Raw genomic sequence first — 6512 nt, forward strand, 5'->3', positions numbered from 1 at the left:
TCCATGAAACAATCAAAAGTTAATGTTGCAAAATTATGTCTGACCCCAAAGAAAAGATATGACAAGAAGTCATCTTCTACTACTTTTGTGGATGTTTATAGGGGATGGGGGCAGAGCAAAAGAGTGGATATGTCCATTTATACATACATATACATATATGTATGTTCAGTTTTATGGAATTTTCTTACTCTTTTTTATTTTTTTAAAAATTAATATAAAAGATAACTTTCTGGTAAGGGAAAAATAAATACAGTGCAAATTTAAGTGATATAAAAATAAATTAATGAAATATAAAAATTTATGTGTATAAACATGTATGTGTCTAAGAGAGCAGAAAAAAATTCACAAGGGGACAAGAAAGATGGGGCAATTTAAATTTAATTTTTTTAAAAAGCAATTTTTTTTTGCAAGGCAAATGGGGTTAAGTGGCTTGCCCAAGGCCACACAGCTAGGTAATTATTAAGTGTCTGAGACAGAATTAGAACCCAGGTACTCCTGAGTCCAGGGCTGGTGCTTTATCCACTGTGACACCTAGCCACCCCTTAAAAAGCAATTATTATGAAAAGGTTTTCTATTTTTGTATAAGGAAATATTTCTGCTTGTTGATACCTATTGCCTATAATAGAGACATTTTAAAAAATTAATAAGTAAATAAGTCAATAAGCTGTTATTAAGCACCTACAATGTACGAGCAAGGCACTGTACTAACACTGAAGGGCAAAAGAGACCCTGCTTTCAAGGAATTCCCAATCTAAATGGAGACAATATGTAAACAACCATGAGCAAGTAAAATAAATGGGAGATAATCAAAAGATGACACTAGCACTAAGGGGAATTAGTTTTCTTACATAAGGTGAATTTTGGTTGAATCTGGAAGCCAGGGAAGTTAGGAGATAAAGAGTTCCAGACATGAGGTACAAGGGAAAATGTGCAATTTGGAAAGAAGTATCTTGTTCAAGGAATAGCAAAGAGGCCAATGCCACTGAATTCAATTGAAGAGTATGTGGGTGAAAAATGAAATATAAAGAAAACTGGAAAGGTAGGATGATGAACTCTGTTCTTGTTTGGTTGTTATTCAGTTGTGTCCCTCTTCATGGCCAAACTTGGGGTTTTCTTGGCAAAGTACTGGAGTGGTTTGTTAAATCCTCCTCCTCCTTTACAGATGAGAAAACTGAGGCAAGCAAGGTTAAGTGATTTGCCCAGGGTCACAGAGGGTAAACGTCCAAGGCTGGATTTAAACTCAGGAAAATGAGTCTTCTTCACTCCAGACCCAGCAGTCTCTCTATCACACCAGTAGACTAAGGAGGGACTCTAGAAAAACATGCTTTTCCTAGGAGAAGTCATCACATCTAAGTTCACCTCCAAGCTGCTACTAACTCATGCTTGATGGATACCACCTTTCTTCTCACTGAAGGCTGGAAAGTAAGAAACAAGCACCTCCCAATGCCCTTCTAGTAGAAGGCAGAATTTAAAATTCTCAGCTCCCTCTTTTTTTTTTTACCATTTTATAATTTATTCAAAACATGTTCTGATTTGAAGAATTCCAAAAGTTTATACACATTATTGCTGTAAAATTTGAAGACAGTTATAAATAACAATAGTGATGAATCAGAATCATTTGCCCTTCATCTCAGAATATGTGGTAACCTTAATACTCCATTTGGCTTTTTTTAAAACTAGTTGATCATTCCAAAAATTATGTCACATTGCAATTATAGTATGGACAGTAAATACCTCATTTAACCTGAATCATTGGAAAACACAACATTCTTTACAATTGAAATTATTTTAATATTTTCCAATAAAAAGCTTTTTAAAAAATTCATGTCTCCACAGTGGCTTAATCATAATGATATAGGTTCACAAAATAGTCATTACTTTATAGTCACATCTCTAATACTTTAGGAGAACTGACCTCTTTTTGTAATTCATCACAAAAATCAGTTACTACTTGTGTTGACAGAATGATGCTACTCGGTTTACTAAAATACATAGTTTTTTTTTATTCTCAAGTCTAATCTCTGCTATCAATTGTTATTTATTCAATTCTTATTCTTCTATTCTGTTGTGTTTTCTTATATACAATTATCTATATAAGTGCCCCCTCAGTCAGATTCCCAGTAGTTGAGGAGGCTGGGAGACCAGATTGAGAGAGGTTTTATTATGCTTTTTCAGATGTCTGTGGAAACCTAAGCTAGATCTATCATTATGCCCATGTGATATGGATAGATAATTCTACTATTATTAGGATACCTTGTTGGGGAAGAAGCTACATCTATGATTTCATTATTATGGTGAACTCTTATTATGAAAATTCTCTCTACAAACACAAATCAACTTACAATCTTAGAGAATTAAGGCAAGGAGAAGTTAAGTGACTGGTAAACACTGCTGGTATGGGTCAAGGCAAGACGTGAATCTAGGTCTTTCTGATTCTGGTCTTCTATGATTATGTCACAATTAGAATCACTACACAAATTATAATTACAAAGTACAAAGCTATCCCCTCAAAACTTTAGAGGATTTTGTTAAGTCATTTGCTAGTCATTTAGCAATTAAAAATTTTCCTTCTGAAATTAATCCCCAGAAGATTCAATGTAAATTTCACAGGATCCTGATGAACATAGAGAACTAGAGATTCTGTGCAGAAAAAGAAAATTTACCTTTCAAAATAAATGACTCTAAGGTAACTATAAAACAAAATAATAAAAAGCAGGTGGTATTAAACCCACAGGATAATTTTCTGCCTCTGTATGTGCAACCAATAGGCAGTTACTGATTAATGTGAAAGCAATTTTAATTTACTCTTTCCCAAGTAGAATTAAATAAATTTCAACAAGATTTCCAAACTAAAAAAAAAAAGCAGTTAACCAATTAATCATTATAATTAGGGAAATGCCTTTCCTGGATGGAAGTGAAAGTTATAAGATAAATTGCACGGGTCCCATGAGGAACCTGAAGATTTCTATACCTGAAACCTAGTCCCTGAAGTCCAATGAAAAGGAAGCACAACTTGCTAGCCACATTTACAGTAATTTAAAGTAAATGTACATAGTAGCTAGAATTTTTTTCATCTTACAGTTAAATGGTACAGTTCAATACTTTAAGAGGTCTGAATATGGAATTCAGTTTCCATTTATTCTAACTAGTCAATGAGTATGAAAACCAGATGCTTGGTTTAACACAGTTTTCTAAAGTCCTTCTCAAACATAATATTAGAAACCTATTTAGTTCTTTTTCAGATAGCCTAGATGCAGTTATGCACTGTGGAATGTGGTCATGTCCTTTGGTTCATGGCTTGGCACAAACCAGTCATCTGGCTCATGATTGGAATTGGGTTCTTTTTAATTTTTTTAATTTTTAGGTTTTTGCAAGGCAAATGGGGTTAAGTGGCTTGACCAAGGCCACACAGCTAGGTAATTATTAAGTGTCTGAGACCGGTTTTGAACCCAGGTACTCCTGACTCCAGGGCCGGAGCTCTATCCACTGCGCCACCTAGCCGCCCCTAATGATTGGAATTGTAATGTTTCCAAGCAGCTTTATTATATACTGGGAGTCTCTCTACAGACTCTGTAGATAGGGCCTTAATGTAGATAACAGCATCTGTCCCATACCCTTCTAAGGAATACAATTTCAGGTCTCCTTGAAAGTACTGTGCATAAAGCCGAGATATGGGCAAACCGTCACCAAAACCAGCCAATGGTACAGCTCGAGATGTCTCAACACGAGGTCGGGGTACAGTTGAATACATGTAGTTGAAGAGTCTATCAGTTTTCCTCAAAGGAACACCACCTCCACGATCACTCATCTTCACAGTCAAGCCCTCATTACCCAGTGTTACGTGAACCTGAATAGGAGGGTAAACAACTTTGTCGGCATGGTGTTCCATAGTTGCTCTCATTGCATTCTTGAAAAGTTCAAACACCATGTGATAGAGATGTGTTGGTACATAAACCACGTGGATGGGTTGTCCTGGTGATTTTGCATTTAATTCTTCAAGTTCTAGTTCTGGAGAATTAATATAATATAAATCACAAAGACGCCTTGCATTTTCATAGCCATTTTTAATAACTTCAACAACATTACAATTTGGATTAATGCTTCCAATGTGTTTTTGGTGAGTTGAACTTCCTTTTCCTTTTCCACCAAACAGCAAGGAGTGCTGATTGAGTAGCATTCTGATTGAAATGCGACTCATGTAAAAACGATCAGAAACGATCCAAAAGGGGGGCGGCTAGGTGGCGCAGTGGATAGAGCTCCGGCCCTGGAGTCAGGAGTACCTGGGTTCAAATCCGGTCTCAGACACTTAATAATTACCTAGCTGTGTGGCCTTGGGCAAGCCACTTAACCCCACTGCCTAGCCAAAAAAAAAAAAGATCCAAAAAATATTGTACATTCAGGCTGGTCACTGGATCTACACCAAAGCTTTCCTTGTATTCAATCACAACCTGAGCCATGGTAGAAATGACATCATTATGTTAGTGTCTGTAAAGTCATAAACAGCTTTAGCATTTTCAGCACTTTTAAAATCAAGGAGCTCCTGTGGACTCTGAATGTCCCAGCTCTGGACCAAGTGAACTGAAGGTCTTCTCAGAAGATAGTCTGGAAGAAGACTTCTTTTTTTCATTATGTTTGCCAATCTCACTGGCAACTTCTGCAGCAAAAACATAAATGAGGTCTTTTCACATGCATTCACAGACCCGAAGTCCAGAAACGGCTTCATGGAGAGGGGGGACGGGGAGAAGCGCGAGTAAAACTCCACCTGGCCTGGGACGCTGCGCTCGGACCGGCGCCGGGCCCCGGCTTGGGTTGGGATCCGGGCCGGCCCGGGCCGGCCGAAGCTGCCCGGCAGGTACCTCATCAACCTCCTAGCGAACGGCGTGCCAAAGGTGAGAAGGAACAGTAGCCCCAATACCAGGAGGCGCCAGGGCGCACACGCAGCTCCCTCTACTTTGGCATCTACTGCTCTGCCTGGTTGAAACTCTATGGAATGATTCCTAGTGACCTCTACTCGTCCACTCTTCCCCCACTCTTGCTATTGTGGCAGCAGAGAAACTTAAACCCAGATCTTGATCCCACGTCTAGTACTCTAGGTTCTAAATCAATCACACCTGTCAGACCTTTCAGAATCCTGGGATGTGACCATCTGTACCATCTTATGGAGTGAAATTCCTTCAAATCAATGTAATTCAAACATTTATTAAGAACCTGCTATGGTACTTGGGTACCTGCTGGAAATTCAAAGAGAAGTCCTAATTCTCTACTCACTTATTTTAAATTTTTAACTAGATTTATTGTTAGTCCAATTATTCTATTAGTAAAAGAGGCAAAACGAAGTACAGAGTTATTCTGCTTTAAACAAATCTTGACAATACAGTCCCTCAACCAAATCCAATTCACATCCCTGATACCATGATCCTTTTCAAGAATAAAGGACAAACATCATCACATGATGTAATGTTAAGGCCTTTCACCACATTGGTTGCCCTTATTTGAACGCAAAATAAAACAGCATTTATATAGAACTTTCACTTTATAATTATCTTTTAACTTTACAACCCTAACAGGGAGGTGCTATTATCACCATTTTGCAGAAAAGGAAACTGAGGCAAACACATTAAATGACTTGCCCTGGAGCAACTCCAAGGTCTGAGAATAGGTATGAACTTAGGTCTTTTTGACTGCAGCTGCCCTAATTGACACCATATACCAGATACAGTGTGATAGATCATTCAAAAACTGATTGGTAAACATCTGTGTTGTTTTTGTTCAGCCTTCATTTTTGAAGAGGACTAAAGACATCATGATGTTGGGGTAAATAGTAGCTGGGTGAGGTCTTGAATTGTATGTAAATTAAGTGAATCAGGGTTGCAGTTATCAGCCTCACTCTCTCTTCCAAGCATTGATGTCCAATAGCAGTACAAAAGTCAACGAAGCAACAGCTCAGGATGCAGTGAATGACCATGGCAACTTTGATGTCTGACCAAGCTACAAGTACTCCACGGCCCTTGCTTCCACTGTCTTCATGGTCTTTGGAACAAATTGTTCTCATCTGACTGTTCTGCCAAGGAAAGTCTTCACATGCTCGTGGTAGGCATCCCTCTATTATATCAACACATTTGTAGCCTTTGAGGTCTATGGGGTATTCAAGATGAACATCTAGAAAATGAAGCAATGAGTACTAAGAACCAGTACAGCTTTATTGAGGACTCATCATGGCAGATTAAACTCATTTATATTTCACAGGAGAATGCTGTAGAAAGTTGAGCAAGTTTTTGGTAAAACTTTTGGTAAAGTATCTCATACAACTTTTGCATATATTCCTGTACAGAGAAGGTTATGGACCAGATTATAATAGACAAATTCAAAATTTCTTGAATGGCTAGACTTAGAATGGTTCATTGTCAAAACAGCAAGACAAAGCAACAAGTTATGCTTAGCATAGAGAAAACATCAATTTAAGTTTTAATATGGAGAAAGAATTCCAACTGTGTTGAGCTCTCAGATGGTAG

At 37.8% G+C, this 6512-nt stretch overlaps 1 pseudogene; it reads right to left on the reverse strand.

The window, feature by feature from the left end:
- Nucleotides 1–1402: 1402 nt before the first annotated feature.
- On the reverse strand, nucleotides 1403–5029 carry LOC141512723 (pyruvate dehydrogenase (acetyl-transferring) kinase isozyme 1, mitochondrial-like; annotated as a pseudogene).
- Between the last annotated feature and the right edge of the window lie 1483 nt (nucleotides 5030–6512).

This window comes from Macrotis lagotis, chromosome 2 (assembly GCF_037893015.1).
Source record: "Macrotis lagotis isolate mMagLag1 chromosome 2, bilby.v1.9.chrom.fasta, whole genome shotgun sequence".
NCBI classification, from domain to species: Eukaryota; Metazoa; Chordata; class Mammalia; order Peramelemorphia; family Peramelidae; genus Macrotis; species Macrotis lagotis.